Source organism: Notamacropus eugenii, chromosome 5 (genome assembly GCF_028372415.1).
Source record: "Notamacropus eugenii isolate mMacEug1 chromosome 5, mMacEug1.pri_v2, whole genome shotgun sequence".
NCBI classification, from domain to species: Eukaryota; Metazoa; Chordata; class Mammalia; order Diprotodontia; family Macropodidae; genus Notamacropus; species Notamacropus eugenii.
The window spans coordinates 108,329,750-108,341,013 of record NC_092876.1 but is presented as its reverse complement, the minus strand read 5'-3'; the positions used below and the strand labels follow the sequence as shown (position 1 = coordinate 108,341,013).

Below are 11,264 nucleotides of genomic sequence, written 5' to 3'. Positions count from 1 at the left end.
CCATTTTAGAGACAACAGAAATTTTGACCCAGAGAAAGGAAGTGACTTGCTTAGACAACACAGATTTAGGTCACACAGATATGTGGTCGAACCAGGATTGGAAATCCTCTCGCTTCCATGTTACTGCTTTTTCGACTGCCCCACACTGCCACCTTAGCTAATACCATGAAGGGGATAGCACCAGTGGGCCAATGAGAGCTTTTCTTATGCACAGCATCCTCCAAGGTCATGCCCTTTTATGCCATTAGAATATTAGCCATCCTAGCTCCTCATCTAGTTGCATTGACACCCCTTTGGTCCTGGACATTCTGTCCTCAATGAATAAATAATCTAACCTACATGATCAGTGCAAATTCTGTCTCGACCATATGCATCACATCTGACCTCCTCTCTCTCTCTCTGCCTCTCTGAATCTTTCTCTATTTGTCTATCTGTCTGTCTCAACTACTTCCCCAGTGTATTACCCCCTCCACAGACTATTTTTTCACACTTCAGTAGATGTTTATTGGTTCATAGGTTCATACAGCCAGCCTTTTAATCATGTACTTTGATGCTGTGGCCAGAGCTGAATTCAAGAGAAAAATTCTACCCACCAAGATGGCTGATTACTAAGTGGGCACAGCGATTCACATGTTGATTGAGTTTCTACAGAACATGACAGGTCTTTCAGGTCTTTCTGGATGTCCCACAAGGTATCTGCACTCTTCTTGAGTTGAGCTACCTCATCATCTTTCAGCTTCTGGTTGATAACGCTGGTCAGTCCTTGGGTATTCAGAATGCATGGAAGGCTAAGGAAAACTTCATTCTCGATGCCATACATCCCCTTCACCATAGTGGATACGGGATGAATCTTGGAGAGATTTTTTAACATGGTCTCAATTAGATCAGCAGCACTTAATCCAATAGCCCAGTTAGTGTATCCTTTGAGTTTGATCACTTCCTAGACACTTTCAATCACCAGCTTATGAACCTCCTTCCAGTTTTCACTGTTGTTATCAGTTCCCATTTCTGGATTCAGGTCTTGGAGGGAAACGCCTGCCACATTCACTCCACTCCACACAGCCACACTTGAGTCCCCGTGCTCTCCAAGGATCCAGCCATGGCAGCTGCTTGGATGGATGCCAAGTTTTTCAGACATAAGATAGTGGAATCTGGTAGAATCCAGACTGCATCCGCTACCAATCACCCGGTGCTTTGGCAGGCCACTCAGTTTCCAGGTGACATATGTAAGGATATCCACTTGGTTGGAAACCACAATTATGATACAGTCTGGGCTATACTTTACAATCTGGGGAATAATAAATTTGAAGACATTCACATTTGTACCAGATTGAGGCAACTCTCTCCCTCTTGCTGGCGGACTCCAGAAGTGACTACAACAATCTTGGAACCAGCAGTGACAGAGTAATCTTTATCAGCCACAATTTTAGGAGTTTGAAGACACAAGCTCCCATGCTGTAGATCCATCATTTCTCCTTTGAGTTTGTCTTCCAAAACATCAACAAGGGCAAGTTCATCAGCAAGACTCTTTGCAAGTATGCTGATAGCACAGGCCGTACCAACTTGTCCAACACCCACAACAGTAATCTTATTGTTTGGGGCTGCTGTCTCCTCTTCTGCAACTGGAACAATCAGTTTTCCTTTAAGAGTAGCCATTTTGTTCTGCCTAAAGAGTAGTTGATTGCCTGTGATGAAGTTTGTCCCAAAGAGAGAAGAGAATCAGCTCCATAGACTATTTAAGTAGCTTCTTAACTAGTCTTTCTGCCTCAGTCTCTGTTCTCCTTTCCTCTATACGTCCTTCACAACACTTCCAGACTAATTTTTCCTCATGTATGAATGAACTCTGAAGCAGTTTTTAACATCTTATAATAATTGAACTTAGCCCAGAGATATAATTCAAAGTGTGAGCTAATGAAAAAAAAAAAATGAATGTGTTTGCATTGCCAAGAGGTTAAAAAAAGCTTCAAAAATATAAATTACTTTTTTTGAATACTCTTTTAATTCAAACAAACTGAAGTTTGACCATGTGATAATCACTGTTGAGGACAAGAACAAAAGCACACGTTTAGGTTATAAATTTATGAATCTTTAAATGACACAGTTGAGAATACATATTGGAAAATTTTTAGAACTAAACTTTTTGGGCATTTTGACTCTTCTGTGTAGGAGAGTCAGATAAGAAAGCTATCCTCAACATTTCTTTTTTTTTTCCTTTTTTTCTTTTCCTTTTTCTTTTTTCTTTTCTCTTTCTTTTTCTTTCTAATTATTCCTTCCTCTATCCCTTCTTTCCTTCTTCTTTCTTTCTTCTGTTCTTTCTTTCTTTCTTTCTTTTTCTTTCTCTTTCTTTCTCTCTCCCTCTCTCTTCCTCTCTCTCTTTCTTTCTCAAGGAAACTCAATGTAAGCTTCACATATGAAGGGAAGATATAATGTGGCAGAATCAAATTCAGCCCCACCTCATGCCCCCCCCCGCAAAAAAAACCTAACATCTTTCAGCTTGAGAATATAAACATGACAAAGTCAGAAAATTCAAAATATCAAAGTGAAGTTAATAACTGAACCTAAGCATAAAAATCTCCAACTTTGGGGTGTTTAAAAAAAATCAATGGAGAAGGTTCAGCAGTTTTAGTATAATATACAGACTATAGAATATGGTTCCGTGTGGTTAGAAGAATCCTAAATTTGAATTTTCCATCTTTTGCATTCTTCCAGTTTGTACTTACATATGCACTCTTCTGAATATGGCCAACTGGGTCAGTGGAAAACACCATGTTGGAACCACTTCCCATTAAAGCAGTAAAGTCAGCTGATGGAACAGGTTTTGTTATTGTCCCGTATGCTTTGCAAAACCATACTAAGGCCATAACAAGAAACTTGAAGCTGTTAAAATATGCTATAGTCAGTGAAATTTAATGGGCTGAAAATGTCTTTAAGAGTCCTTGATCATCAAAAACATTTAAGTGCCTATTTGTGCATTGTGCTATGCTTGTTACTGTTCAAAACAAGTAAGCATAATGTTCCCTTCTGTTTCTATCACACTTTTTAACTCTTCAAAGCCTTCCATATCATCTCATTTCCCTAAGCCCCTGAAAATTAAGATGGTTCACTATTATATGGCAATGATTGTAATGTTCCTTGAGCACAAATATACTAGTCATGGCAAGATTAGAGACAATAAAGAGATATGATCTGGCAGCTAGCCTGAACTAGACCAAGGTCATGTCCCAGCCTGCACTAGGAAAATCCTACAGACAGTCAATGATCCTCACTAGAGATACCAGGCTAAAAGTCTTCATTGATTTTATACTACCTCAGCAGTATAAGGACAGTTGATGCACTGATCAACAAAGGAGAAAACCACAACCAGGAGACCAAGCAAGTCCCCTAGGAGACTAGCTGATGGACTATGTCTTCGAATTTCAGATTAGGCTAAGGTGAATTGTACTTAATTTTCCATAATACACAGAGGCACTCACATTCAAATGGCTTTATACAAAATATCATGGATTATTTTAGTCCATTTTTATTTGTATTTGAAGTTCAAGGCCATATGTTTCTATCTATTTTATAGAATAGAAAGAAGCTTGAAGTAAATTGCTACTGAAAAACAGAGCAGCCTGTAACAGAAGCAAAGGGCTTGGTTGATGAGGAGGTCCTGAAGGCAGCATTCCTGCTTTTGTGACTACTGCCTTTACCAGCACCTTCCATGCTTTTGTCTTCATGGGTTTCCATGGGTGGAGTCAGAATAGGCTTTTTATTTACTGTACTTATGTAGTTGTCCAATACCTGAGCAAACAGATAGTTCAAGTGGTTATCTTTGAAAGGGAAAAAGGAAAAAGGATAGAAGGAAGGAGGGAAGGAAGAAAGGAAGGAAGGAAAGAAGAAAAGAAAAAAGAAGGAAGGAAGAAAAGAAGAAAGAGAGGGAAGGAGGAAGGGAATAAGGATGGGAAGGAAGGGAAGAAAGGAAGGAAGGAGGGAGAGGGAGGAGAAAAGGGAGGGAGGAAGAAAGAGGGAGGGAAGAAAGGAAAGGAAAACTGTTAAATGAGATTATCTAAAATTTGTTTTGTAGAAAAAATGGAGGCACAGAGAAGGTATGTGAATGGGCAGACGTCTATGCACAGCATGATATGGCCTCTGTACAATGAATGGGAGCTAGTGAGATGCAATGCAAAGAACATTTGGATTTAGAATCAAGGAGCCTAAGTTTGAATCCTTCCTGTCTCATTTGCAATCTGTGTGATCTTGGTCAAGTCACTACATCTTAGTTTTCTCATCTGTAAAATGTGAAGATTTGGACTTAGTGATCTCTAAGATTCCTTTCAGCTCTAAATCCTAGCTTTTTATTTTTAGGCCTCATAAAATAAAAGTTCATACTCAGTTTCATTTTAAAAAATAAAGTAAGTTTACTGTCAGTAGGACTTGATCAAAAGTATAGAATTAGTTTAATTTATTCACCAAAAAAAAGATATTGAAACCAGAAACTTACAAAATAGTAAACAAATTTTTTTTTCTTAGAAGAAAATATCGCTAGTATTTATTGGTTCAAAGTCCTTTGTTTTTATTTTTCTAAATCAGCTGTCTAACTGATATTATTGTGGATGGTCACAATATATCTTGGTTCATCCTATTGTGCAGCTATCCCTATAAATCTTGGGGCCCAGAGCTTATAAAAAACTCACAAGCCCAAACGATAATTCATTTGAAATAGAAACTACTAACTGAACCCAGGATCTTTGCAGAACATTTTGAGAGATCTCTAAGACTATTTTAAAGCACTGCATTTACAAACAACTACTTTAACTGAACTCTAAATTTGCAGAATTTACCCATTCCACAAAGTTTATGCTTTCTCATGAAGGCAGCTAGGTGGTACAGTGGATAGAGCACCAGTGCAGAAGTCAGGAGGACCTGAGTTCAAATCTCACCTCAAACGCTTGACACTCACTAGCTGTGTGACCTTGGGCAAGTCACTTAACCTCCAGTGCCTCATCCTAGGTCTTCTCCAGGCATCCTAATGAATATCTGGTCACTGGATTCAGATGACTTTGGAGAAGAAGTGAGACTGGTGACCTTACATAGCCCTCCCTCACTCAAAACAAAGTCAAGTGCAAGTCATGTCATCATTTCTCTGATGGCATGGTCTTCTTTTGCAATGAAGGATGAATACACACACAGATGCTTTCTCATATTCCCCATGGCTTAGAAATAGTGTTTTGCCTTCAGTGGGACCTCAAATCACATTGAGCCCCCCAAAATAATGTTTATTCAGAAACTGCTACATTCATTGAGGGTTAATTATTTCCAGAGCCCTGATCTACATAGAGAAAGTAGAAAAATCAATACAGAACAAGTAGAGTCCCTGCCTTACCACTCCCCTCTCATTCCTCCCTTTAGGTGTAAAGACCTCCTAAGTAGTTCTCACAAGGTAACAAAGAGCACAGGCATCAGACTTCTGGCTGGGGCATTATGTCACTGGTATAGGGCTGCCTGCCTTCCCCTAAAGAAGTGTTTAATTACCTGGAGATGTGCCAGAATTCTCATTACAAGTTCCTACATTGTAATGAAATGTCTTCACTGCTCTGCATGGGTAAAGATCTCTGCTCCAATTAGTCACTTCCTGCTGTCAATACTTTGATCGTTCAGTGTATGTGGATAAATTTTAATTTTAGACATCCAGAATTTGAATCAATTCTCCCAACTTGATAGCAAGAGAGGGTTTTTACTTTCAAATCAGAACTTTTGTGTAGGAGGCAAATAGCTCCCCACGCATATCTTAAATTTAGTATAAATTTCCCAATTTTCTAGCTGCATTATACTCTTCCCCAAGTTAATTAACTTAGATTGATACCCTCATTGAATAGTTTTAAGAATTTTTAAAATTTATTCATCATGAAATTCACAATCTGTCTAACCCTTGTCCATGTCTCAGTTTGCCAAGTATAAACTCTCTGATCCATTTGTGCCTCTAACTCTGAGTTGTCATAAAGCTTATAGGCACAGTGTGATAGAATGAAAACTGCCTTTGACTGGGAGATGGAGGGTTGGGGGTGGGAGGGATGGTTCTTGGGCTGGCTCTTCTTTTAAATAACTGTGTGACCTTGTGCAAGTTATTTAACATTTTTGGGTCTCAGTTTCTGCATATATGTAAAATAAAGAATAGGGAATAGGTGAGCTCTATATCTGTTCTCTATGATAATATATAATATATGATCTCTATGATTTCCAATATGGTATTAATCATAAGACTGGCATCCCACTCATAACTGGCTGTCAGCTAAGTATAACTCTGAGGATTTACAACACTCATTCTTTTGCCTCTGGTCTTAGAGAACTGTAGAATGTTGAGCCAGCAGGTATTGCAGAGATCGTCTTTCTAGCTCTGCCATTTTGTAGATGAGGAAATCCAGGCAGAGTGGTTAAGTGAATTGACCAAGGTCACGCAGCTAATTTGTGGTAGAGATAAGACTAAATCTTCCTATAGGTTTCCAGGCCAATATTCCTTCTACTCTATCACATCATTGCTGCCTCTAGAAAGTGTTTCTCTTAAGTCAAACACACACAAAAACAAAACAAAACAAAAAAGAGGACTAATTCATATGCATTGGGAAAAGGATAAAAGAATAATATTAGTCAATTCCATTGTTTCACATGGGCTTGGAGGTAACACTGGATTCTCAAAAGCTATGCCATCAAAACTCAAGTCTCTTGCCAGTATTACCATGTTGCAAAGTTTTGAGTCTGAAACTGGCTGTGGACCATCATCAAAGGAGCGGTGCGACAAAGTTTGGAGAGGCTCATCACCAGAAGGCTAGGTGACCATTAGGTAATGAATTTGTGTACATATATGTGTTTGAAGAAAGGAAGAATAACACAGCAACTCATGAACTCATCTACTAAAACTTGGAAGGGATGGAATCTACCCACACTAGTGAAATCTCTGTTTTTTGGAAATGAGGAAGCCCTTTATACTACTTGCCTTGATGTTCAATAGTTTTAGGTTTGTCTATCAAAAAGGGAAAATGTAGACAAGTTCATTCAGGAATTCACAAGCTGACTTTTAAGTGGTCAAGAGATTTAATAAGTAGCTACTATGTATCAAGTGCTGCACTAAGAATTGGAGATACAAAGAGGCAAAAGACAGTCCTTGCCCTCAAGGAGCTTACAGTCTGATGGAGGAGACAACATGAAAACAAATATTTAAAAAGCAAACTGTATGTAGGACGAATAAGAAATAATAAAGAGAGGGAAGGCAGTAGAATTAAAAACAGTTGGGAAGGGCTTGCTGTAAAAGATGGGATTTTAATTGGGATTTAAAGGAAGCTAAGGAAGGCAAAAGGCAGAGTTAAGAAGGGAGAATGTACCAGGTATGGAGGACAATCAGAAAAAATGCCTGGAGTCAAGAGATGGAGTGTCTTGTTCACTGAACAGCAGGAAGCCAGTGTTTCTAGATGAAAGAGTATGTATCAGGAAGTAAGATGTACAAAGACTAGGGAAAAAAAAACAGGTTTTGAAGGGCTTTGAATGCCAGAGGGTTTTGTATTGTTTCTGGAGCCAATAGGGAGCCACTGGAGTTTACTGACACATATAAACGCCCTAATTAGCCAGATAATGGAAGTCTATGTGGTTTAAAAACTTGATTATAAACTAACTGCTCAAGCAAGCCCTTCATTCAACCTTTGTCTCCTTCATGGCTAGTGTCATCACAACTTCCAACCTCTCCCATAGTGAGGGCATCTCCAGGGACAACAGGAACTAAGCATGAGTTTCCACTGGGCATCCAGAACTGAAACTTTTACTTTTAAAGCCATCATACCCCAATAATCCCTCTTTCCTTTGAGTCATCTTTTATAACAAATAAATAATAAAGTAAAACTTTGCCTTCCATTCCTACAGTCCCCTACCTTTCTTCTGAGAGAAGTCAAGTATATTATTAACTCATTAGTTTTTCAGGACCAAGCACAGACCTTAAAATCAATCTGATGTTCAGCCACATTAAAGTGCTGTTTGGAGTTTTTTTGCATGTGTTGTTGTGGTCATTACACACAACTCTTGGTTATACTTTCTTCACCCCATATCTGTTCTTTCTAATCTTCCCGTACTTCTCTGAATTCCTCATATTTATCCCTTCTCATGGGGCAATAACATTCCAGGACAATCATATATCATGATTTATTCAACCATTCCCTAAGTGATGGACTGCCACTATATTTACAGTTTTTAGTTCAGACCTATATTTCTAAAATGTTAAAGTCAGTACCGACAGATGTAAGTTGTAAAATGCCAGCATGGCAGGAGAATAAAATCAGCCTAGCCATGTTTCACTTTGAAATTTGAAAGGTCACCATATGGGTGCCTTCCTCCTGTTATCAGGAAAGCAATGTGTATACTTTGCTCCAGAGATGGTTCAGCCTAGACTCTTATCAGCGACCAGAATGGAAAGTCCCTCCACAGTCTTCATATTCAGTTCACAGAAAGAAAAATAAAGAAAAACCAAAAGAGACATAAGGGTAAGAGATAAATAACATCCTGAAAGGAGAATCACTATTTACTCATAGACAGTAATGACTGTTCTTGAAATGTCAGGAATGTCTGGTGAGGTGAATTTCAATTCTGGACACCCTGGAGATGGCTTCACCACACTCAAGTGCTGCTGGTGGTCAAGTGGCAGAGAAAGAGAGGTGGGCTGGTTGGAAAATGGGTTTCCTTAAATGGTTAGTTAACCCTGGTCTGGGTTCCCTCATAGGAACTGAAAGAAAAGGTGAGTCAGGAGCGCTTGGATTTCCTGATTTTCTTGCTGTTTACTCACTGCCTTTAAGGAGATTACTGTAGTTCTCTGCCTCCATTTCTGCTATCAGAATGAGGGTAATTACAGCTATCTCACTGTATAATTAGCCACTGATTATAAAGTGTACATGATATGCAGTTTGTAAAGCTAAGCATATACTGTTATTAAAGTAGCACTGAACTCACCTTAAATGGCAACAGGCAGGACTTTATTTATTGCCAGCGGACTTGGCACCCTATTATTCTGGGTTGTATGGGAAAAGTAGGGAAAGTGACTAAAGTAGGGAGGTAATGTGGGAGGATTAGGGGGCCAAGCATGGGGTTCCCCTCCCCACCTCACCCCCCCAAAAAAAGAGAAGAAAACAAAAGGAAGCCCTCCTCCACCCTCTCAGAGCTGCATGAAGCCTTGAGCTCTTTTTTCTGTCCCTGTTATGTTTCTGCTTTTCTGCCTTTGTAAAGGAGCACGGGGATGGAAGGGACTCCATTACAACCCTGTGATCTTCTAAAAATTCACCAGGAAGCACCTTACAACTGTTATCTCGTTTGGTCCATCTAACAACACTATGAAGTAGGTGTTATTATTATCTCCATTTTACATATGAAGAAACTGAGGCAAACAAAGGTTAAGTGACTTGCCCAAGGCTACACAGCTAGTTAAGAAACTGAGTATGGATTTGAACTCAGGCCTTCTATTAGCTATATTACTAGTTGCATGGCAAAAGTAATAGAGTGAAAAGTTTGTGGGCAGAAGGAAGTCTCTGATGGAGGGCAACATATTTCCTGTTCAGCTGCATTTGTCCCTCTTTTACTTTCAGGGGAACCGACTACTCTCTATGGGCAAATGCCCTAAGACCAAGGTGGGTTGTCTGTCCAAACAGCTCTGGCCAGGTGAAGCTTGTTCCTTCCAGTCTTTCTCTACTAGAGCCATCTTTGTAGGTGACTAGGTGGAGTTGATTGGGAGGGTACCTCGGAACTCGAAGTCCATTGAAGGGTGTCAGCCAGAAGCAAGAGGTGATCTGGGGAGCAAGATATAGGCACCTTGGGAGGAGGTTGCAATTTTGCCTATAAAGCTACTATCTTTGGTGCCTTAACCCTTACTACATCATAAACACCCACTTGGAGCAAAAGGAAAGAGGGTTGGGAGCTTACAGTGTCATGAGAAGCCAGTCAAAGGAGGGTGGGGAGTGAGAGGAGTGTTGAAGGAAGAGGAGGGGATGATGTTGGCTAATAGGGGAGGGGGAGAGTTAGGGTTATGTTGGAAAAAAAAACCCTATGTATATCTTAAAGTCATAAAAAATTTTAAATGTTTGGTTCATTAGGAATAACTTTCTTCAACCATCTGCTGAAACATCAATCCATCAATAAGCAATTTTTAAAATTTAATTAATTTTAATTTAATTTGGGTCTTTTATTAAGCACCTACTATGTGCTAGGCACACAGTACTATGTGACTGGCAGTCCTGGGAAAGATAAGATGCAACCCATCTTTCCACTCCCCTAATTGGTTACTCCATAGGTACATGCTACAGCCTCCTTGGAGTCATGTTATGGCCTACTGGGGTTATAGGGCCCCCATTTTGGAAACCACTACTTTAGATAATGTAAGAGGAGGCTGGGAAATATCATTATTCTGTTTGGCTCTTGTCCAGAGACTATCTGCCTAACACTGGACTGAAAGCATTGATAGTGGAATGACATATCCATTTTACCTATTAAATAAATGGCGAAGTTGTTGGAAATGAGATAGATGTATTTATTTAAATAAAAACCACAGATTTCTTTTGAAAAATACAGTAAAAATACTCTGACAGAACCATGATTTTATTAGAGTGAAATCTCCCTTCACAGATGAAACCCTTCTAACCCTTTTCATACAGAATTATTCTTGTCTGTATTTTTCTATAAATCCTCCATAGATGATCCAGCAAAATGTTGGAGGCATTCTGTTGTTCTTTTTTTTTTTTAATTATTTATTTTATTTTTAATTTGTCAAATGAAACAAGTATTTCTAAAATATAGTATAGTAAAAAAAGATGATTGTATATGAAACTGCAAATCTATTATGTACAACTTGTTACTCCTTTTTAAATTTAATTTAATTTTCTATTTAATAGTATTTTATTTTTTCCCAATTACATATCAAAACAATTTTCCAGATTAATTTTTTGAAAGATTTAGAGTTCCAAATTTTTCTCCCTTCCTCCTTTCTCTTCCCCTTCCCTGAGATGGTCAGCAATCTGATGTAAGTTATACATGTGTAATCATGTTTAACATATTTCTATGTTGTGAAAGAAAGAAATAGAACAGAAGGAAAAAAACACAAAAAACAAAAAAAGGTGAAAATGGTATGCTTTCATCTGAATTCAGACTCCATCAATTCTATCTCTGGATATAGATAGTATTTTCCATTTCCATCATGAGTCTTTTGGAATTTCCTTGTATCATAGCATTGCTAAGAAGAGTAAGTATCATAGTTGATCATC

The 11,264-nt window shown here is 38.7% G+C and overlaps 1 pseudogene; it reads right to left on the bottom strand.

Moving 5' to 3' along the window:
* Positions 1-324: 324 nt before the first annotated feature.
* LOC140508869 (L-lactate dehydrogenase B chain pseudogene) lies at positions 325-1,855 on the bottom strand (annotated as a pseudogene).
* Between the last annotated feature and the right edge of the window lie 9,409 nt (positions 1,856-11,264).